Source organism: Mus caroli, unplaced genomic scaffold (assembly GCF_978045245.1).
Source record: "Mus caroli unplaced genomic scaffold, Mus_caroli_1 scaffold_7, whole genome shotgun sequence".
Classification (NCBI taxonomy): Eukaryota; Metazoa; Chordata; class Mammalia; order Rodentia; family Muridae; genus Mus; species Mus caroli.
Genome location: NW_028227262.1, coordinates 118,546,181 through 118,569,019, shown reverse-complemented (window position 1 = coordinate 118,569,019; position 22,839 = coordinate 118,546,181). Strand labels below are relative to the sequence as shown.

The 22,839-nt window shown below is 48.7% G+C and overlaps 1 long non-coding RNA gene across 15 annotated transcripts in view; it reads right to left on the bottom strand.

Annotated features, from left to right (window-relative positions):
* Nucleotides 1-9,801: 9,801 nt before the first annotated feature.
* The window catches only part of LOC110296206 (uncharacterized), a 142,413-nt gene continuing 129,375 nt past the window's right edge, over nucleotides 9,802-22,839 (bottom strand). For 11 of the 15 annotated variants that reach the window (XR_015047675.1, XR_015047673.1, XR_015047684.1 and 8 more), the window contains one exon: nucleotides 18,154-21,990. This is a non-coding gene — a long non-coding RNA (uncharacterized LOC110296206). Of the gene's footprint in view, nucleotides 14,452-18,152; nucleotides 21,991-22,839 lie in introns of those variants that run through there. The other 4 variants (XR_015047680.1, XR_015047679.1, XR_015047676.1 and 1 more) reach the window with 3 other exon arrangements.

The following is a 22,839-nucleotide window of genomic DNA, read 5'->3' as shown; positions in this document are numbered from 1 at the left end:
AGGAACTGTTGTTTCTGTAGGCTGGGTTACTGTTATTTTTTTAACTAGCAACAACTCTGCAGTATTACAACTCCTGAAAGGACAAAAATAAGAAACCTTACAATACACCGATCACACGCTGGGCTGGCAGACTCTTCACCCTGTGAGTAGAAACAGTCGTCTTCCAAGGATAGACCCCTAAGCAGCTCTCAGATCACCAGCCATGAAAATGCTTCACAACACAGCCTGCATGCTTTATGCTGCTCTTCAACGCACTGTCCGTCCTGTGCACTTCTGTCAAATCTGATAGTGAAATCGGGGCCTGGTCTGAGTCAGTAACCCACAGCAGGGCTCGTGTGTGGAAAGGCCCTGCAGTAGATGCGTATTGCTCCTGGTGACGTGAGAAGCCAGTCTGTTCTTGTGTGAGCAAACTGGATTAAGATGACTTCCCTCGGGGCTTGGCGATTTCACAAGAACTATCGCATCCAGAACCGGCTCCCCTTGAGGAACACAGCTTCAAAACGTTAGGGCCACCAGGACTCGGCAGGCCCAACCGGTGTGTCTGGGCCAGGCCACACGCGTCACTGTGGTAGCTGTGCTCACACATCTGGAAGCTGTACTCAGCAGAGCTGACCTTTGTAAGGGTTAAATAGGGTAGTACATGAGATGATCGAACGAGCAATATGGAACTTTCCTTTGACATTTTAGTAGATGGATGCAGCTAAGAGGTCCAGCTCACAAGAGAGAGGCATACACGGATGTGTCAAAAAAAGATACCTCTGCCTGGCACCTCCCATCTCCGCGCACTTGAATGAGCACCTGCAAATATATTCTGATTACTTCTCCATTCAAGGACCTCCACCACGTGGGACCTGTGCTGTCACTGGTGAGCACAGGTTTCTGTAGGTCTTCCCTAATTGTGAACTGGCAGCTGGGTGTGTAAGAGTGGCTACCAAACTCCGATGGTCACTTAAAAACTCACTGGAGACTCACCGTGGACAAAATTCAGCAAGACCTCTTTAAGGGTGATTTGCAAGCATGTGCCTCAACTTCTACAGGGCCACAAAGACAACCTGCTACAAGCATTTTCCAGGGACAGACACACTGCAGAGAGCCTTCATGAGAGGAGCAGTATGTGGTATATCGGTGACACACGAACCTCAGGGTGTATCCCAGGGACGTGGGGCTCTCTACTCAGACACTTTCAAAAGGTCCCTTCTCTTTGCTGTCCAGTGAGAGACATTTATTACTTCCTTACGCAGGCACTGCTGTGGATTGGCTACCTGCATTTGGCGACACTGGGGTGGTTATGACTAAGGAGCATGCCCCTTGGCCTTCCACCTGGCACAGCAGCGAGGTGTACTGTGCATGCTGGTGTAGGAGCTGCAGCATGCTATAAACCTGTAGATCCAACCAGAGCAGGAATGAAGGTGTCTTGCACAGGGTAGGAGGAGGTCTATTTTCAAGGGGGATTAATAAGCCCTAAGGCTTTAGCAATGCAGGCTGCAGAAGGCCCACAGAGGACGGACATTACACTTGTCTTTGAGAACAATCCTTTTTGCTCACTCTACAGCCAGGCAGAGGGCAATTATGGAACTCAAACTACATCATATTCTACTCTTTCCTATGTGAGGTACCTTTCATTAGACAAGAAGCCAAGGGCGTAGGCTGTGCCATTTCCAAAATATTGATCACTCGGGTTAACAAACTGGGAATGCTGTCCCAGCAGGCCCACACAGGATGGTTTACAAGGGACTTAACATCTCAACAAAGGGAAGCCCAGTGACTCAGCAGTCAAGATTCTAACCACTGCTATGTCCAAGTTAATGATTGCAATGCCCCTCAGGGAGCCTGGAACAGCAGAGGCCTCAAAGCTGATTCTCGAACCAGGATGGTGTGGGCCAGGTCTGTGAGCGGGTCAGCCTGGGAAAGAGTACTCTCTGTGGACCACGTGAGGGCCAAGTGGCATTTTCTTTTTACTATTAGCATGTTTCATTATACAAATGTCGGGCTTCATCATGCCATCTCCACACAAGTAATGAGTATGTGGCCAGTGCTCACCACCCACCCCTCCCCCTTCCACATCCCCTTCCCAAACGCTCCCTTTCTCGTTCTGTGTCTCCTGTGTAAATGTGTGCATTAGATCTTGGTTTGTGTGCTTGTTTTGGATAGCCCAGACAGGGTTTCCCTGTGGACTCCTAGCTGAACTGGAACCTGGCTCTGGAGACCAAACTGACCTACAATGCACAAGATCCACCTGCCTCAGCCTCCCCAGTGGCTGGGCTTAAAGATGGTCGCTACCACAGCCCACTGTTGAGTTTTGCTTTTCATTTGAGATTCCATATATGGCAGGAAACATGCAGTACAAGTTGTCCTTCTGAGTCTGGCTTGTTTGACTTAACACGACGACCCTCCATTCTATCCACTACCCTGACAATGTCCAAAGTCCATTCCTCTTGTAGTTCACGCCCTTCAATGTAATTTCCAAACAAGAATGGAGAGAGTGTATGTTGGGAAGATCACTGGGCATTGGGATTAACATCTGAAGATGTTGACTGGTAAAAGAAATAGTGAGAAGCAGCCGTGATTATGTTACAGTCTGTGTTAACAGCCTTTGGGGCGGGGAACCCAGGTTCAGGATTAAGGTAGGGAGGAGGAGGAGGAGGATGTGTCAAGACTGACCCAAGGTGAAATCCAAAGTGCAGCAGTAAATCAGTGGCACCGTAAAGTACTAGCAGCTTCCCAAACTTGTGTGGTCACAGGCCTAAGGAGAGGGGCCAGTGCTTTAAGCAGTATCAGGGTCCCCATCAGATCACAGGCGCAGTGGTTGCAGCTGACCTGTGAGCAGTCAGTGTTTAGAAAGTGGTTTACTGCATTTAGGCTGGCGAAGAGCCTCCCAGGTCAGTGTTTGAGAAAGCCTAATTACAGAGTAGATATAATTCATTCTCTTCCCCCAGAGAACCTGGGAGCCCAATGGCCACTGCCCTATAGATTGGTTGGCGGTGGGTTACACACCCAGTTTCTGCAGTGAAGAAACCTGCAGGAGTTTGTGAGTTTCCTCACACAAAAGTTCCATCTAAGGGCAGAACTGCAGCTAGGCTCACAATGCATCCAACTCCAGGGAAAAGAGCTCATACACACACACACAAAAGGTGGAGGAAGGGAGCAGGCAAAGCCTCCAGCCCAAATCTGTCCACTTGACAGATGCAGTCATGTTAAGGCCCTACTGTAGGAAAAGAAAGAAAAGCCAAGGTAGGGGCTCAGCAGTTAAGAGCACTGGCTACTTTCTCAGGCCTGTGGCATAGTAGTTCCCTGTACCCAAGCCTGCATCCAGGAAGAGGGATTCCAGGAAAGGTCTCCATAGGCAAACAGGTGGCTCACTTGCAGAGCTCTTTGTTTTAGCAGGCCTTCCTTTAAAAAACAAAATTACCATAAATGACCTGTCTTAGACATTTAGACAAGACAGGTATGGGGGACAGGGACATTGTTACTGTTTTCCAGAACCATGCCAGCAACTGAACAAGACGGCCTCCCTCCACATTGCTTCCATGGGCTCGGAGGAGTTACTAGAGCCAAGGATAGCTGTGTGGGAGGAGCCTCCTTTCATGCTGACAAGCTGGCTTGACATGCTCCCGGGAGAGCTAGCCTGGCAGTAACGAGGTCATGATGACACCACGGGAAGGTAAAAGGCACAGCTTTTTTTGTAAGTACTGCTTAGAAGGTCAGGCCTAGGACTTACTCATAGGACAGCTTCATGGCAGAGATTTGGGTACAAATCCCATGTCTTTGACTTGATTTTCTCCTTAGACAAATTAATCTCTTGGCCCAGGTTACTGTTCTTATATAAACACAGGCAGCATTATGCTGTCTTACACGCTCATGAAGGAAAAGCTGGTGGCTGGGTGCCAGTGTGCTATGGGTGCCCAACCTCGGTTCTCGTCTGTCCTTTATGGCCGCGGTGCACAGGCAGTCTCCGGTTGTGTGGCTCTGCCTGTGGTCTGGTGCTTCCTGGAGCTTGTCCATAGGCCTGGACTGCATATTCCTCAGCACAGAAGGGGTGGCTGCTCTCCTAGGTTTATAAGGGAATGAGCCTTTCTTCCTGGAGGCTGCCTCCCTGAGGCCTCAGTTGAGGAGCAAGGGGTGAGTCAGGGCAGGGCTCTCCCAGGGCTGTCCTCAGAGCCACTCTCTCCCCTAGATTTCTCCCTCTGCCGTATCTCCACCACTGGGCACTTCCAAGCGTTCAGAGCATCTTCTAAATATGACATCTATCTACTCAGGCCCTGAAGTACAGCATGTTCTAGGAACATGGCTCAATTCTTTTTCCTGTGGGAAAGTTTGTTTTATTAAGAACTACTGTAGCATAAGCTCTCATCTAAATGGAAAAATCCACAAAAGGTATGTGGAGTCCAATTCTGGCAGAGGGACAGACACATTCTCACTCTGTCTCTCTCTCCCCAAGAGCTAGTAAATGGGAAACACATGAGAGACCCTCCACAGGCGTTTGAAAAGGCTGCTCACAGCGCACACAGGTCTGTACTGAATGAGGCTTTCCCTTCCCACCCAGAATGTTCCTCAAAGGGCGAGCCGTCTCCTCCAGCAAAAGCCAAGGACAGGCAGGAGCCTCCTCTGCGGTTTGGACTGGGAGTCCCAGGCTCTGAACCCAGAGGCCTGCCTGGGACTAGCTCCTCTCCCAAATCCATGACCCCTGGCAGGCTAAAGCCTCCCGATGCTGGCCTCTGACAGAAGCAAGCAAGCCATTTTTCATAATTTTCCCCCTCCAAAATGAGATGATTCTACCAAATGACACTGAGTGTGAGGGTGAGGATTGTTTCAGCTTTGAACTTTACCTGAAGAAATTTTTTAGCCCACGCCTGAAAAGCCATTGTGCCAAAAGGGGAGATTCCTGAATATTCAAAACCATTAAGAATGTTGGCTTCAACTTCAGAAAGGCAAGATAGACCAACCCATGCCTGGTGGAGCCTTTGCCTTTTAGCCACCAGTGCTTAAGTCCCAAGACCTTATGGAGGCCTCTTTGTACGGTGCAATTACACAGAGCCCAGTGCTCAGTGATGCCATGTGGTCACCACGACTGGCTTTCTGTAACCTCTATGCAGAAACAGGCCAGGCCCAAGATAACAGAGCCTCTTTCTTTCCACTGAACCCCATTCTCCCCGACCACACGCCTTCACTTCAGTGAGTCTGGAGAATGAAGTCTACAGAACTAAGTGCCCTCAAACTTCAACTGCCGTTAACTTTGGGCGACCTGAAACCAAAGGTTGAGGAACCCGATCTGGTTCTGGATTCTAGAATTTGCCCCCCATTCTCCTGTGTTGCTTTCATGCCCAGAACTGTGAGGAGGAGGGAGCAAGGAGGGAGACTAGGAAACCTTTTGGACATTCTTACATTTTATGCACACAGGAGGCAAAAAGGGAAATAGGAGTAAGCCCCAGCCTCTGGACCACAGTCGACGCCGTGGTTTGCAACCTGGGGTAAGAGGAGCAGCTCAAAGGTGTGGCGGAGCCCACTCTGGGCCCCAGTTACCCACAAACACCCAGAGCTGAAGGACTAGTGTGGGCAAAGCCTTACTCTTCAGGACACTCGGGCTCACACGGGGCTTGTCGGCAGAAATGGAAAAGAACTTAACCTTCAACAGTTAAGAGAACCCCAATACTTGGAAAGCAAGAGCCCTGACATGTTTTCCTCCCTTCCAGAAGCCCCCAGGGGGACACCACAGTGAATTTGGTGAAACATTTACATCAGGTACTTTTTTATGGCTTTACTACAAGAAAGTTAGCAACACTTCCTAATGGTCAGTGTTCAGTCATGAGGGCTTTCTGTATTGGTTTTGGCTGGCTCTGATTGGCTGGTGTGTCTGTGTGGTCAGTTAGAACGGCATGGTTTCTGTTGCTGCTCACATCTCAGGCAGACAGGGATGCTATTTCATGGCTGAGGATGTGGCATAGACTGAGACCGTCTCTGTTCACTGGTGTGGTGAGTAAGCTAAACAGCCGTAAAAAGGAACTTTCAAAAGGACACCTTTTTCTTCTTTTGCTGCAGGAATACATAATAAGCACCTGGACTTTTTAAAGCAATTATGCAATAATGCAAAATAATGCAAAAGGAAAAGAAAAAAAAACCAAAATAAATGAACCCAGGGCTGGGGAGATGGCTCAGTGGTTAAGAGCTCTTATTCCATAAGCCCAAGGACCAGAGTTCAAACCTCCAGCCCCTACACAGAAACATGGCTTCAGGAGTCTGCTGGCCAACTAGCCTAGTCAAGAGTGAGCTTCCAGCTAACTGACAGATCCTGTCTCAAAGCTGTAAAGTTGGTGAGCAAAAGAGTGGCCTGCACACGTGTGCGCACGCCCAGGCCCCCAATAGCTTGAACCTCATTTTCACATTGTTTATGGAGTATTAACGGCTTTGTATCTCTCCCCATGTCACATTGTTCTTCCCTCTCTTAAACCACAAGTTCAAAACCCACCATTTTGAAATTCCTTCTTCTATTTCTAAGACATCTGTAAGTGGATAATTTTGGAGTGCGGAAGTAAGATCACGGACCATAACTGTAATTGTGGGAAAACCTTCTGTATGCTCGGCCAGAAAATCCCCATTTCCTCTGCCACCTCTGTCACCTCAAAGATGGAGAGGACCCAGTTAGCCTGGGATGGCCTCAGCAGGGCACTGTTCCCAGGGCAGTGACTCAGCTCAGGAGGTCCACCTGCTGCCTGCTGCCACTTTCCAGGTCGTTCTAGTCACGAGGGCAGGGGGACCGAAGGACAGTACAGAGCCAGGCCCAAGGTGGCGCCTGAAGGGAAAGACTTTGTTTTAGAAGGGGCTAGTCCTATGGCCAAGGGGGATCCACATCTATGGCCTAAGCAACGTGGGTCACAATGCCAAAGCCACAAGGCCACAAAGAGGACACCAAGGTAACTATCACTACAGGAAATGAAGGCAGGGCCACAGGCGGGCACCTGGTTCTTAAAAATGTTGACCCTGAAGTAGCACATACTGGCTCACCCAGAAACTCTAGCACTTTGGGAAATGTGGGGAGGAGGATTTAGAGTTCAAGGCTAGACTTAGTCACAGCATAGTAAGTAGTAAGTTAGAGGCCAGCCTGGCCTACCTGAGACCCTGTCTCAAAGAGTAGGGGAAAAAAATGACCCTGAGTTTTCCTTGCCAACTTTGAAGGTGATTGGTTTCTAAAGAGGTAACAGCACGTATTGGCTGCCAGAGAGCAGAGCATGCCTAAGGCCTTTCAATGGTGAGATCTAGTGAGCCCAGGGCATTCTCCCTCCTTTACACAAGCCCTCTGCCAGGAAGAAAACCTGCTGCCCACCCTGGGCTTCTCCACACCTAGTCTGTTCCAGACACATGCTGAGCTGGCAGAGAGCTTGGACCTTGAGCTCTTCTGCCTCAAAACCTTTTTAAAAATTCTTCCATATTTTAAATGTAAACAACTTTCGCTGTCTGGTTATGACAATTCGTACCTGTTCCTTAAACACTCCTCAAACCCATTCTGACATGTTGCCTGTTCTGGGCTCACAGCAGTCACCCATTGATGCTGTCAAATCAACTGATCTTCCCTGGATTTTTTTTTCCTTTCATGTCCATAGTGTGTGCCAGACATTGTGTCAAGTGCTTGGGTTACAGAGAGAGGGCAGGGTCCCTTGTGGAGGCAGGTCACAAGTTAGAGGGCAGCCCCAGAAAGGTGGCATGCGTGAGGAGGAGAGTGAGCCTCAGAAGTAGCTGGTTCTGCCCGGAGTGCTTGAGGCTTTACTGTGGCCTCGGGGCTGTTTATATAAAAATGTAAGGAACTGGTTCAACAAGGAAGGGAGATGGGTGGGAAGGGGGACTAAACTACACATGCCATCAGCTGCAGTCTATCCGAAACTTGGAGTCCAAAATCTTTTTACGAAGGTTAAACCTTTACCAGCTATGAAGTGTGACAGCTGTGTGAGGGGGACAGGCTGCAGGATGGGTCTGGAATGAGGTTCTTTATAGGAGAAAGGCACCTTCTATAGGTATTTTGTTTAACTGCCACCACATTCCCTTAGCCATCAATCATAAGCTGCCTTGTAACACTCTCTTCTTTGATGTCACTCTCCCGAATGTCTCCCTACTGTGTACCCCAAACTCTACTGATGGGTTCTATGGTGGACTCACACAAGGCTTTATCCTCAGAGCAGTTCAACTGAACCTGTCCCAGAACCCCCAGGAAGTGCTTTTGCTGCAAAGCGAGCTTATCAAATGCGCGCACCACCATCCAGTTGCTACTAAGCCTTCAAGTCTGGGTATAGACCACAGGTAGGTTGTTGGGAGCCCAGGACTCAAGAGTCACTGAAGGGGTTTGAACAAGGAGAAGTTTCAAACAGAGGAGCCTTCCAGTAGTGGGGGGAGACTAGACAACTCCTGTGCAATGCTGTGGTGAAGAGGCTTGGGAGCACAGCTCTTCAGTTAGCTTCAGCAACCCACCCCCACTCCCAGCCAGTTTCTCAGTGCCATGAGCACCCCCCTAAGTTTGCTTCAAAGAAGACCTCTTCCCTTTATTCCTCCCCATAGCCAGTGAGCAATGGTCAGATGCCAGAGCGATCCTATTACATAGGGGCCCAGAGACAAAAGGCAGTCTCTACTTTCAAGTTAACTTGTGGAGAAGAAAAACATCTGATTATAATACAGTTGTTAAATCCTCTCAGGTTTCCCCCCTCCCTATTCTCCTTCCAGCCTTTTGGCTTTCCGTTTCTTTCTTTTTCTTCCAAAAAAGGAGCTGAGGCATGCTGAGGGAAGTGAGCCAGGCCTGCTAAGAGGGAAGCCGGGGCAAGGGGAGGTGGTACCTGAGATGACTTTCAGAGGTGTGGTCATCAGCCAGGTAAGTGGGAGGGAGAGCACTGTGGGGCAGAGGGGCCTGGCAGCTCTCCCGAGAGTTGGGCGAGAGCCTGTAACCCTGGGAGCCAGGAAAGAACGGATGTGCCTAGAGCAATGTAGGAAGGGGCATGGAAAGTGACTCCCAAGTCGAAGAGGCGAGAATGCTGATCATATATATGACAAAGCAGAAACGCTAAGTATGTAAGCTGGAACGATGTGTGCAGAGCGAGTGTGTCAGAGGTCACTGCTAAAGCATCCCTTCACAGAGCATGAAGCAAGTTACACGTTGCTTCGTGTTGGCCACCAGGTGGCAGCCTCACACAACCAATGCTGTGGAAAATCAGAGCCATCTAAACTGGAGGGAATGGGGCTCCCACCCACTAAAGGGCAGAACTCCATCAGTTCCAATGCCAGAGAGGATATACAAACTCGAAGCTCACTACACAAACACTTCTCTCCTACTGAAAACCCAGCAGAATCCCTGGGCAGTCAGTGGGTCTGGGGTGAGGAGTCTGGGTGGCGGTGGCAGCGGCGGCAGCGGCAGCACAGCAGCACAGCAGCAGCAGCAGCAGCAGCAGCAGGGTTGGGCCTGTAAGAAATCCCCCAAAGCAGGAAACAATACAGGCTCACAGGGAGTTCCAATGAGAGGTCACCTCCAGGAGAGGCAAGTAGGTAGAGGCTGGGTCTGACTCCACCCATTTTGGGTCGGGGCACAACGTTCAGGTGGCTGAGGCCAACTTTTCAAGCCCACCTCTATTTCTCACCACCGCAGTCCCAGGGAGAGGCTGCCTCCTATGCAATAACTTGGACCCAGGGTGGCCCCTTCTCCCTCCCCCTCCAACCCCGCTGTGATGAAGGCTGCCTTCCTTCTTCATGTAGAGGAGGAGGAGAAAAAGGAAGGACTTGATACCCTACCTGGGCTCCCCAGTCCCAGGCCCCCCCCCCACTTCCCCAGCATTGTCCTCTCATGGTCTGGATCTCTAAGAGAACATTCTAGTTATTTGGTATCTGTCACTTGCCAACGGTCTGGAGAGGGAGAGGACAGTAACTGAACTCTAGGCCTGGGACAGGCATCTGTGACTTAGCCTTTCTAGAAAGGCCAATCAGCATGCAGGCCTTTCACACACAACCAGATCTATGTGCACCTTGGAGGGCTTCTAGCACATCACAGAGGGGGACAACCAAAAAGATCATGTGTGTGTGACTCGGATGTGCTCAGAGCTTAGTCTGGAGGCAGCGGGGCTGTGAATTCCACATGTGGGGAGAGGTGGGTAGTTAGGAAAGAGGCAGGGCTTAGAGCTTCCTGGTCCTGTTCCAGTACCACTCCACAGTACCACAGGCTGGGGTGGCCAGAAGGCTGGCAGGGCCAACCACTATGCAAATAAAAAAGGGTAGTAAAACCCTAGGGTGGGAATTTATGCTTTCTGGTTACTTGCAAGAGCCCTCTCACCATCGCAAGTGACTCCAGAGACCGCCCACAGGTCCCAGGGAGAGCCCACATAAATTACCTAAGAGGTTGTACTTGTACTCGAATAAAGTTTTAATTAACACTCCTTGTTGGTTAAATCAGTGCACCCAAAGTATTGAGCAGGCCCATCATTCCCATGTCAGGGCCTCAAAGCAGACAGAGGAATGAATGGGAAGGGACCAATGGAAACAGGAGTCCTCCAGCTCAGAGGGTTTGTGGGGTAAGCCACAGCTCTGCAAAAGGGCGTCTGGTCACACCACAACTTGGCAGAATGGAGGGATGCTGGACGCCATGCCTACACACGTGGGTGTGTGCACTGCTTCCCCCTCACCTTAACAACGCACACTCCCCTTTCATGTGTGTCTGAAACGGTAGATAGCACACATTCAGAGTGAAGAGCACTCTCATTGGAACTAAAGGAGAGGGAGGAATCAGTTTCACAGCAGGCCTGATCTGCTAAAAATACCCCCAACTCCTCAAACTTCCCCTTGTCTGGCTTCGGCCCCAGACGCAAGCTCAGCACAGCCTCCCAGTTACAACCTGGTACAGGGCTGCACACTGCCCCTTCTCATTGGATACTGAAAAACTCTTCGCACCTTTCCCCTTGGACATTAGAACAAAGGCACTGTTTAAAAAGAGTGGTTAAGACAAGGACTTTAGAGAAGCACCCCAGGACATCTCTAAAATGAAAGTCCCTACCAAATAGAGATGCTTAGCTTAACTACAGACTGGTAATGGCTGCTCTCTGGAGACCCAGCTCTCCGCTCTATGCTGGCTCAGAAACCATTCGGATAGTCAGTTAAGAAAGGTCCTGTGCAGGGAGAGAGTTCAGAGAAGCAGGCTCTGTGAACACGCTGCTCTGACCCCCTCCCGCAGCTTCATAAGATATTCTCTATTGCACAACCGTAACCTTGAAAGAAACTGGCCTTCCCTGCCAGCAGCAACTCTGTATCCACCTGTCCCTACAGGTAGTAAAAGATTAGATGCTCAGAGCCACAGTGTTGACACAACACTTTTGGGCTCCACAGTGCTTCCTCTTAGCTCCCACCCGAACCAGCCTCCGAGGTCTAAGTTCATGTCTTTCCGAGGGGAGGCAGTGTACTTCAAATCAGCAGAACGGGGAGTGGAAACTGCAGGTACAACAGTAAATGGGACGCTCGTGGTGTCTGCATGAGAGGGGGACTCAGGACTGTGTGTGCCCCCACACCCCACGTGAGCACAGAGATCTCAACCTTGTTAAGTTGGAGTGTGAGGAAAGGAGGCCCATTTAATTCTGTGCATACCACTCCCTGCAAGGGCTGCGGTCCAGCTATGTGGGCTTCTCTTTTCAGAATTAACTGTCATTTGTGTGGTATCCTACCACCTTGTCTGTCTGCCATAAATACCCTTCTTTGGTCTCCTCCCCTGGGCTGTGTGAGCCACAGCAGAAGCAGCTTGGTCCTCTCATAGCCGGGTAGCCACTGTCACCCTCAGGGGCACCTGAGCCGGGCTGGCTTTAGATATCATCATGTGCTTTCACAGTCTTTGTTTATTCCCCTTGACAAGGGACAGTCATAGGAACAGGAAGTGGCAGGCAGTGGCTTAGGGTGGGGCCCTCCAAAGAGCCTGGAAACTTCCCAGGGGCGTATCCAGAGATTCCAGAGGCTTCTGAAATGGAGGCAACCTTTGTACTGCCTTCGTTTTGACCCTCTAATGCTGAACTCACCCCTCACTCTAGGGCAGTGGTCCTCAACCTGTAGCTCGAGACCCCTTTGTGGGAGGGGATTCAGTGAGCCTTTCACAGGGGTCTCCTAAGACCATCTGTATATCAGATATTTACATTATGATTCATAGCAGCAAAACTGCAGTTATTATGTAGCAATGAAAATAATGTTATGATTAGGGGGTCACCCCAACAGGAGGAGCTGTATTAAGGGGTCACAGGATTCATAAGGTTGGGCCACTACTCAAGGGCTTTCTCTACTAGCCCAAGAGTTGGTCTTTCTTTCTGCATGGAGCCCTCACCCCTAACTCCCCCATGACCACATATTCCTTTTCACCCCTTAGCTTTGTTGTCACAATCACCTCCTAGAGGCCCTTTCATCGCACATCTTCCTTTCTCTTAGCAGGTTTCTTACTGGACAGTGTTCTAGGGTCACTTCAGGGACTGTCACAGGCATGTGCTCAGTGCATGAAGGACAAGCGTGTCAGCCTGCCTTGGCCTCCAACCTTTAAGAACCCCAGGGAAGGGGTCTCTCACTGCGTCTTCCTCTCTCTGACTCTGTCCTCCATAACACCAGAGTGACAAATGGCAGAAGGGTCTCGCCAGAGATCCAAACACATAAGGCCAATTTCAGACCAGTGTCACAAATTATTGAAAATAACATTTTAACTTTGGTCCTGTGTTCTACTGTGGGGTAATATTCATTTCTCGTGAAATTAAGAATTCCTCCTTTGACCAGTATTACCTAGATGAAAGCCAAGTTGAATATTGGGTTGAATTTTTTTTTTTAAATTTATGAGCTGTCACCTGGATTCTATGTTCTTCAGCCTACCTGCTTGTGAAAATTCATGTCTAGCTCCATGTGTCCAAAGACATCTCCAGCTCTCTCCCTCTCTCCCCATCCCCCTGCAGGCCTGTGGTGAACACCACCCTGCCGTTAATAAGATCTGTTCAACTGTTTAATTACACAGCCTGTCCCAGCCAGCAGCCTCTCTAAGGCCTTTTCTGTGCCAAGCACACAGGCCGCCTACGCACATTCTCTTGCTTACTTCCTCCTTGCCCCGGTACACTTACCTCCTGTCTTGTTCAGTTCTCACCGACACAACTACAGTTCTCACATTCCATGTGTGCAGGCACTTTACCCAAAGCCCCAGGGCTCTTTACTTCCCTCAATCTCTACAACGAAGGAAAGTGTGGTCTAAACACTCAAGACTCAATCTCAATGTCGACACCTTGTGACTCTGCGGGGTTCTATCACTTGTCAGTGTAAGACGAGAGAGAGAGAGAGAGAGAGAGAGAGAGAGAGAGAGAGAGAGAGAGAGAGAGAGAGAGAGAGAGAGAGAGAGAGGAGAGAGAGGAGAGAGAGAGAGAGAGACAGTCAGAGAGAGAGAGAGAGAGAAAGAGAGAGGAGAGAGAGGAGAGAGAGAGGAGAGAGAGGAGAGAGAGGAGAGAGAGAAGAGAGGAGAGGAGAGGGAGAGGGAGAGGGAGAGGGAGAGGGAGAGAGAGAGAGAGAGAGAGTGAGTGTATGTGTAGGAGGCAAGAGGCCACTAATGGGTGGGGGGAAGAGTAGAAAGGAAAAAAAACTAAATCAATCAATTCTCCGAGTCCAGCTGTTAGGACAAGAACAACACAGGTAGCTTTCGTAAAAGGCAGTGAGAACAGTTTTTACGTCTGCTAAGGAGCCACACAGAGAACCAGAGACTAGGATTCAAGGCCTGTAGACCCTAAAAAGTTGAGGTCCTGCCTGGGTCACTCACCATCACATGTCAACATGGGGCAAACTGATGTCTCATCAGTGAGGTGGGGATAGAGAGAGCCATCGAGGCAGCTATGAGATCTACAAAATGTGTGTGAACACATATGTCCCACAACACCCTCCTTTGTGCTTCTCATTCAAAGGCCATGCTTACCCTAAAATGGACACCATCCAATTCCCAGTTTGTAAGAGGAACTTAAAGTCAAGAAACACAAACACCGGTAAGTTATAGCACACGTTGGGAACACCCAGGAGGGGAGTGTGTTTCATTGAAGTGGCAGAGGGAGGGGAAGAAACTTCAGCTTCTCCCTGCTTCCTTCATCCACAAAGAGGGTAGGGGGACCAATGTACATGGGAAATCAGGCTCTCCCCTGACAGAGGAATCACAGAGGTCACAGGTAACAATCACATCACAAGACAACTGGTTTCTTGGTTGCAATGCTACGTTTGAATTGTGCGAGCTGACCTTCCTTGAAGGCACAAGAGTGATGAGCTGTCATTAGTTTCTAGTCAAGAAAAGGGAAGAGGTGACTCATGAACCACACCGCTTTCCTTACCCTTCTTGGTGGTTGAGGCTTTGTGAAGAGCCCTTGTTGAAAAGACTCTCTTCTGGTCATGGCACACTCTGTGGAGGCAGAAGGGCAGAGCGTAGTCATCACTAATCGGCTGTCACAGGGTGACCTAGAACACGGAATGCCATGGAAACATCCAGCTGGATGAGAGCATCCTTCTGTAATATACCGAAGATACGTGACTGCATCCAACTGAATAATGGTCCCCACAGATAAGATCTGAACTCTGAGTCAGGACACAGGGTAGGATACAATGCAAAGCTTGGGTGTAGCTGGCAGAAGACTATGATTTTGAATCATGGTTCCTGCATTTGTTGGGTGTGTGATTCCCAAGAAAATGATTTCAGTTTTCCAACCCTCAGATTTCTCCGTGTGTCACGGGGGAACCTGGTACAGTGCCTGGCCTGTGGTGCATGTGTTGCTGACTTGGGCCTCTACCTATGTTCAATGAGGCTCGGTGTTGTGGGCAGTTCACAGGAATGAGGAACATCAACACAAACATGAGTTTCCCTGGTTTGCTCTGACCCCGGAATACTGAGACCATAGGAAATGAACCCACAGTGACTTGGGGCTCTGGGTTAGTCATGATAAGCATGTGGAAGATGACGGGTGAGTCGACAGCTTGGCACGTGGCGTGACAGCTCAGCATCAAGTGAGAAACTCTTGCAGTTAAATACAAACTTAAAAACACCACGCTGGGAAATATCCACAACTTGTCTAACATGCTAAAAAAAAAAAGCCCCTTTGAGTGGTCCCACAGGCAGAAGCACAAAATACCCAATTATAGTCTCCACCCCAGGAACAAGCTTCAAGGTAAAGCTTGTGTATTTACAGAAATACAAATAATTTATATTCTCCCTGCAGAGCCTTGTTTCATTTTGAGACAGGGTGTGGCTGTGTAGTTCATCTGGTCTCCAACTTATTATGTAGCCCAGGCTGGCCTTGAACTCTCCCTATGCCCCTGCATCAGATACCAAAGTGCTAGAATGGTAAGTGTGTGCTGACCGCACTTGGCTGCAGACAACAAACTAGGGTCTTACCTCATTAACCTGTTATATAATCCCAGGGTCTATTAATACATACGAATTTTATGTTTCATCTAAACTGTTTGGCAAGATAACATCTGGGAGACAGACATGGGTGTGACTCACCTAAAAGGCAGCATTCCTGAGACATCCTCCTAAGGGTCCCTGTGCTGGACAGTTTCATGTTCCCTCTGTGGGGCTTCTGACCTCGCTGGCCTTACTTCCTGCAGACCTAACCTTGCAGCTAACTCACCCCGGCTGTGGATTTAGAAGGTGATTCACACGGTCTGTGCATACCATGGGGATGAGTGGTGGAGGGAGGGGAGTCTGCTTCCGTCCTTCCATTTTTACACTAAGGAAAATGAGGTGTCAGAGGAGCGCTGTGGCTCTCCCATCCCTTGCTCCTGGCTAACTTCATAAATCCTTATTTAGTATCTGGATCTATGTAGAGCTACAGGCTGCCCTGGGATGAGGTAGAGAAAAGGCTCGGGAGGCAACAAGCTGGCTCTTCTTGGAGCATGAAAGTGGTGTGAGGTGGACATCAGCAGGAAGAACAAAGCAACCCCTGGAACCAAGCGCTCGCTCACACGGATGGAATGCCTCATCTCAATGCTCAACTTACTAGATCCTTAAGTTTTCCTTAATATCATTTCCCCAGATAGTCTTGTGTCTCAAAGAATTTGTTGGCCAGGCTTCTAGAACAGAACTGGGGAGCAGGGGGTGTAGAGCCGAGGTGACGCTGGATCACAGTGCGTGTCTCTTGGGGGTCAAGGCAGGAATGGTGGTTAGTAAGGGGAGAGTCACTGAAATTCCTGCCAGGAAAGTCACCTCCCCTGCATGGCTGCAGGGAGGCCACCTATTCCACCTATTGGACCTCATGGTCCCTACCCCCACTCCACAGATGGAGCCCCACCCAACAGCTTCAAAATCCTAACTCCAAAGCTAGCTCGGGAAAACACAGTATGGCCCACTACTTTGTGAGCACAGGCATGTCTTTCACGGCAGGTTGTGAATTTTCCCTTCGGCTGGATGCTGTATGCCGCACTAAGGCAGAAGTAGGTCAGATGGCTGTTATAAAGTCATCTATCTTCAGGCTGTGGTCCTACCAGGCCCATGATCTCCTGGGAATCCACGGGGGATGGCTCTCAGCCTGGATGGAAGGGTTGGTGGAGTTCCTCAACCTCCAGTCTTTAAGGTCCTACTGTGAACCAGGGCCCCTCAACAGTAGTCCTCTGAGAGGACTGGTCTGAAGTGGTTGGCTCTCCTGGGCAGTTAGCTCTCCTGGAAAAGGCTCCCTTACACAGCCACACTCAGCCACTTTGGAAATCAGCCTGTGACAGTTGTCAGCTTTCCAGCCAGCACTGTGACATGGGCAGCTACTTCTGGACTGGCCCAACCTCCCCTCCCAGCCACTAGAGCATCTCAGAACTCCTGTGGGTCTGCAGCCACTCTTAAAGGCTCCTTTCAGGTTCTGCCATGAAGGCAAAAGACAACTGCTGGTAGGGAACGGCACTCTGAACTGTGCTGTAGAAATAAATTCACCACCTCATAACCCTTGCAAGTCAAGCCACCAAGTAAGACCACAAAAATATGTTGGAAAATAGTTTCCCTTGATACAGACTGTGCTGTTCACTGTCTACAGTACTAATAATACAAATTCCCAGGAGTCCTCAAAACCAGATCTGCAAATGAAAACAAAACAAAAACAGGGATTAGAGGAAACTTCTTTAAGACTCTTCTTTGGTGTTCAAATGGTGGTTTAGAAAGTATTACATCAATAAAAACGTGGTTTTAATAAAAGAGTGGTAAAGTATTAATTGTGGAAGCCAGCTGTTGAAGAGAAGGGGTTCGCTGTAAACTGTTTACCCTTGCTCTATGCCTGAGACATTTGATAGTAAAAACTATGACCACATGCTCCACGCATGGGCCAAGATCCCAGCACTTCATGGTGTCCTGCTGCTGAGGGGCGCAGTGCAGAACAGAAAGTAACGGGAACACCACAAACTACCTGGGACACACAATGACTCAGCACCCAGCGCTGGGGGATTTACAATGAAAAAACCCATCTGAATACACATAAAAAATATGACCCTCCAAAGTAGAACTCAATGCATCACTAAAGCGCCTTAAAAGCCATGTTTTACGCATATAGAGAAAATGCTCATTTAAAAAGTGGGCTTTACCAAGGGTTAATAGAGCTCTTGCAAATTGTGTGAGGAGGTAGCTACGGGAAAAGATATATACAAGCATTAGTATATGACGTTAACTGATAAGACATTAGTTAATATCAATGCATCTTTGGGAACTGAAGATAGATTCACTTTTTGCATGTGCAATTAAAAAAAGTCAAATGTATAGAAAAATAACAGAAGGTGGCAGTGGTGATTGGGAAATATAGGTTAAAGGCTTTACAATTTTGTTATTTGAGATAAATCTATGGGAAGTATTGCATTAACAGAAGACAATATTGTAGTATAGGGAATTATGGTGTTTTTATATACATGAGTGTAACCATGTGACATCTGTCTATAAACTGGTTTTACTACAAGCAATTATCGATCTATCAAAATGTCATATTGCATGCACAATTGAAATGTTTACTACTGGTGACTCTGAATCAAATTTAAAATACAAAGACCAGGTACGGCGTACACCTATAATCCCACCACTCAGGAGGAGGAGGACGGATTCTGAGTTCCATGCCAGCCTGGACTACAGAGTGAGTTCAAGGCCAGTGAAGGCTACAAACACATAAACACCACCACCACCACCCCTTCCCCTCCCTCCCTCTCTCAAGAGAATGACCACTGCTTTGGAAATTGGTCCTCATACCAGTCAAGACCACAATACTCATCTGAATTGTCCATCAAATTTGAAGTCCATACCCACTAAGCTGACTTCCCACTCTGTCTTACATCTCCATTTACCTAACCAGTGTGTGCTCTGGCATGTTCCAATGCCACCTGTTTCTTCCTCCAGGCCTGTACTTCCTTCTGGCATCTTGTGTCACAGGTCCCTAGTGAGTAACAGTACACAGTAACTAAGCCATTACTCTGACTTTGCTCTATCTGCCTGCTCACTCCTCTCTCTGGAGTCCATTACTTTCAAATCCGCTCATCATAGCTCTGCCGAGTCAGGTGCCTCTTTATCTTGCCCAACCTGTCCCCCAGTCAAGTCCTCTTAACTGCTGCCTGCTCATCTTTCCAAGTCACACACCTCACCAGGCATGTTCTTGAAATCTCCAGGCCACCCCGTGTGGCACACTAGTCCCGTGCTCATGGTGGTTCCCCCAACGTCTGCTCCCACTGCCTTCTGCCACACCTCCTAGGTCCATGCCCCTATGTACCTGGTCCTCAGGGGAATGGTTCACCATTAACTCCTTCATCTTGCTAACCTCAGTGGCTGCCCTTTGGGGGAAAGTCTGGACTTCAACTCCATCAGGAAGCCACACAGGGTAGTGGTTGAATGCCACAAGCCCCCCAGCACACGCTGCTCTGTCCCCACAGTACTGTAATCAGGCACTGTCGTCTTCCTTTTGAACCTATCACAGTAGGCCCTACATGCTGAAGAAATAAAATGTTCTACCACTCAAAATAGCTACTTACTTTCATCTTTAGAAAGTTATCACCAAAGATGTCATCTCATGTCTAAGCTCAACTATCTTATCACCTTTCTTATCTGTTTATCACAGCCAGAAAGTGTACTGATAATTCCTGTGTCATGGCCGTAGTTCTTTGGATTTTTCTGGATGTATTTACTTGCAGGAGTCTATCACAAAGGGGTCACACACATTCCTAAACCAGCCGCTGGCTATACACTGTGCTGCAAATGAAGACCAAGTGGGCAGCACAGAGGCAAGGAGACAGGAGAAGTCAAGCAGTCACTGCACAGGACTCTCAGCAATAGCCCCCCACCCCCACTCCTTCAGACTAAAAGCCCCAGCCCCGTTATCTTTACCTAGAAGATTAGGTAATTTCTGCTGATTGGGTATCAGCACTTCACAATCGCTGAACATTTTCCTCTGAGTGTGACTCAAACTGAGTACACTGAGTCTGGCGAACTCGTCTGCCCCTCTTAACCTCTGTGGCACGCTCCTTTTAACACATCCATGTCTTCTTTTTCCACAATGGCCCCATGGTACTGGTTTCAATGCAACTCATGAGCTCAAAGGGCTGGATTTATTTTTTCCAGACACTGTTCCTTTTGTATTCAACCACCACCTCATATGCCTCTCCCACCACATTTCTTCCACGCGTGTAACCACCTCTCCAATTTAAGTGACACCTTCAAGTTCAAGTGACCCTACCTGATTTGGTGGCACACACAACTAGCTGAAGTGGTTACGAATCCTTAGCTCTCTACCCAAAGTTATACCCCTTTATAGATGCGCCTGGCTAACCGGACAGGGATTCTGGGCTCCACACATGACGATCCTGATGGTATCAACCACTCTCTATTATTTACTTACTTAGTCATGTGTTCTCTGCCCTTGTGTCTTTTCCTCTGGCCCTGTATTTCCACCCAGCAGTCACATGGAGTGACTTCTGGCCTGGCTGTTTCCTGCTTTTAACAGCAGTTCTTTGGGAAGTCTAACTGCCCAGAAGGGTAAGCCCCCCCGCCCCCCGCCCCGGAGAGTGCAGCCCAGCCTCCTATACCTGCTGCATCTGGAGAGGGGTCTCCATTTCTGTGGATGCCTCCATGTGCAAGCAAAAGTGTAATGACGTGGTTAAAGGATTCGTGGCTTCAATCAGCATCTCCGGGCGGGGGATGGGGAGGGCTAGACTCTAGAACAGATTGATAACTCTAACTCTGCAGGCATTAGGACATAAGAGTATACTAAATAGACATGACCCAATAGACTGTACCCTCGACTCGGCCCCTTGGTGGGAGAGTAAGAACGCCCACAGCCATCACCTAACAAGCAACCCTTACACTAATTAAGGATGTGATCTGGACATGGGATCAGGAAGAGGCAGTCAGCACAGCTAACCCAGAGAGTAGCACACACATCTTCAGGGCTATCTTCTCTAAGTCTGCTCTTACACAGGACCAAAGCACTTTCTTTGCTCTCTTCTGAGGCTTATTTGCTGGCACTGGTGAGATAAAGAAAAGCACTAGGAATCAAGTCTCCGCACATAGACATGTTACTTCCTCAAATGTGCATCTTATAGATCTAGCGCACGTTTTGCTTTAAATAACAAAACTACAACTCCATTTTATGTATATGCTATAAAACAAAAAATATCTTCTTAGCTCCCATGTTTGTCTGTAGGTCGTGTGTGCTTCTGTAGTTATGATCACACACAGAGTACTTTTCATAGTAAATGTGAAATGTATCACACACGAACATCAGCAAAGACACTTCTTTGAAGCTCTTCCTTCGATGAAATGCCATTTATAAGTTTCTAAGCAAGAATCAGTGACTTTCAAAAAAAAAAAAATACTCACAGTTGAACGGTCACCCAAGGATCCCCAAGTGCAGGCTGGGTTTGTCCTGGAAGCAGAGGACTGAATTCCACAGGAGAGCCAAGAGCGGGTCAGCAGAAAGCATGAATGCCAGCAGCACCTTCCTCCAGCCCATCGAAATCCCAGGCTGGAACCCTACAGTCCTGAACAGCGACAATAAAACCACATTAGGTTGTTTTCCCAATTCCTCTGAAGTGAGTCAGTAGGTCAAACAACTGATCCACTGAGGGAACAATCCCTGCAGCCACACTCCCCGCTTCCAGTAACTGGGCTCCTTCTCTCTGCCCTGCACCAAGTGCTCCCACTAACCCAGGAAGGAGCCCATGGGGCCTGGCAGACCCAGAGTGGGTACTGCCAGATAGTCAGTCTCTGCTGGGGTTAGCATCCTCCTTGGACAGAGGGGACTGCTAGTAGTGCCACAGAGCTTCCTCAGAGTTACAGAAAAACTTCTCTGTTAAGACCCTAAGTCATTTATCTCCTCCACACCAAAGAAGGGTCTTTAGTGCTTAAAACAAAAACCCCATAATTACCCCGCTGAAAGCTCCCCCCCACAAATACACCACTTCCTTCTGCAAAAATACTTTCTCCTCCTCAAAAGATCTCCATATTCAAAAGATGGAGTGGTAATTCAATCGTCCACACTGTTAAAACACACCTCAGGGTCCTCCCGCTGCTCGGCAGAACCATCCACTGGGCTTCAGGAAGCAGAAGTGTGTAAGAGCTGCCAGCAGTCTTTTAAATCCACAGCTCAAGTTGCTGAACACCTTGGGAAACTACCACCTACTCACCCAGAGGAGAGCTGATTCAAGTAGTAACCTTCTGCACTGGAAACCACCAGCTACGACTGCTGAGAGGTCGGTAATTCCAAGAACTCATCCGTACAGGCAGATCTAAGGACACACAGCTTGACACAGAGGGCTAGGTCAGCTGTGACAGCTCTTCAGTGGGAGACTTTTGCTTTCTGAATCCACAGGGCTTACTTACTTTTTTTTTTTTTTTTTTTTTCTTTTTAAAGACAAGGTCTCATTTTCATCTTGAGAAAATGTCTGATCAAGCCACCAACTGAAAACCTGCCATTATAAACGAGAGATTTCACAATGCTCATTCCAAAATCTGCGGCTATTCATTTCTGGAAGTGACTCACTGAGAAAGGACGGCTGTTGGGGGTGGGAGGGAGAGATCATTTTTAGGAGACCGCCTGCACTCTGAGAACTGAGCAGAAACCCCACGGTGGCTACCACGTGTGTGGAGCGACCCCAGCTCAGCGCTGAGTCACCCCCCTCCACACACACACACACACACTCCAGATGACACGCCATGACCAGTCTCCTCGTGAAAGCCACTTGGTGGACAAAAAACCCTTTGGGCTGTGCACCCACCCTCATGGCTGCCTCTCTCAGGGCTATTTTCACATAAATCAGGAGGGAGGCAGCGGCATTTGCCACCTGTCAGGACTGACTCCGCGGCTGGTGAGTAACCAGCCACCGAGTCCCACTTCCTGTGACTATTTCCAAAAGACCCCATGCTATTTCCTTCAGGAAGATACGAAGTGCAAAGCAGAGCTACGGGAAGGAGAGACAGCCCCAAGAGCAAAGCTAAAAGCCTGCAATGTGATCGCTGTTTACCCAGCCACGCCTAGTTTTAATTTGGTTTCCCAACCCCTGTGTAATTAAGACAGCCAAAGAGAATAGCATTTGGGGTGGGGGTGGGGGGTGAGATCCACAAATGCTTAGACCTTCTGAGTGCGTGACCAGAAAAACAATTTTAAGATTCAAGAGAACCCATCTGAAGCTGACTGGAGCATTAACCCTTGCAGGAGAGAGAAAGTTGGTTTTGTTTACTCCCAAATTTCAAACATAAAATCCTCTTTCCTCCCAGATGGCATTAAACAGAGTTTACTGCCACTCCCTAGGTTCGTAGAAGAAACCAATTTCAGAGCCGTTTAGGGGACAGTCACGTTAACAGCAGCGCACACGTCATCCAACACTAAGGTGTCCTTTGAAGCT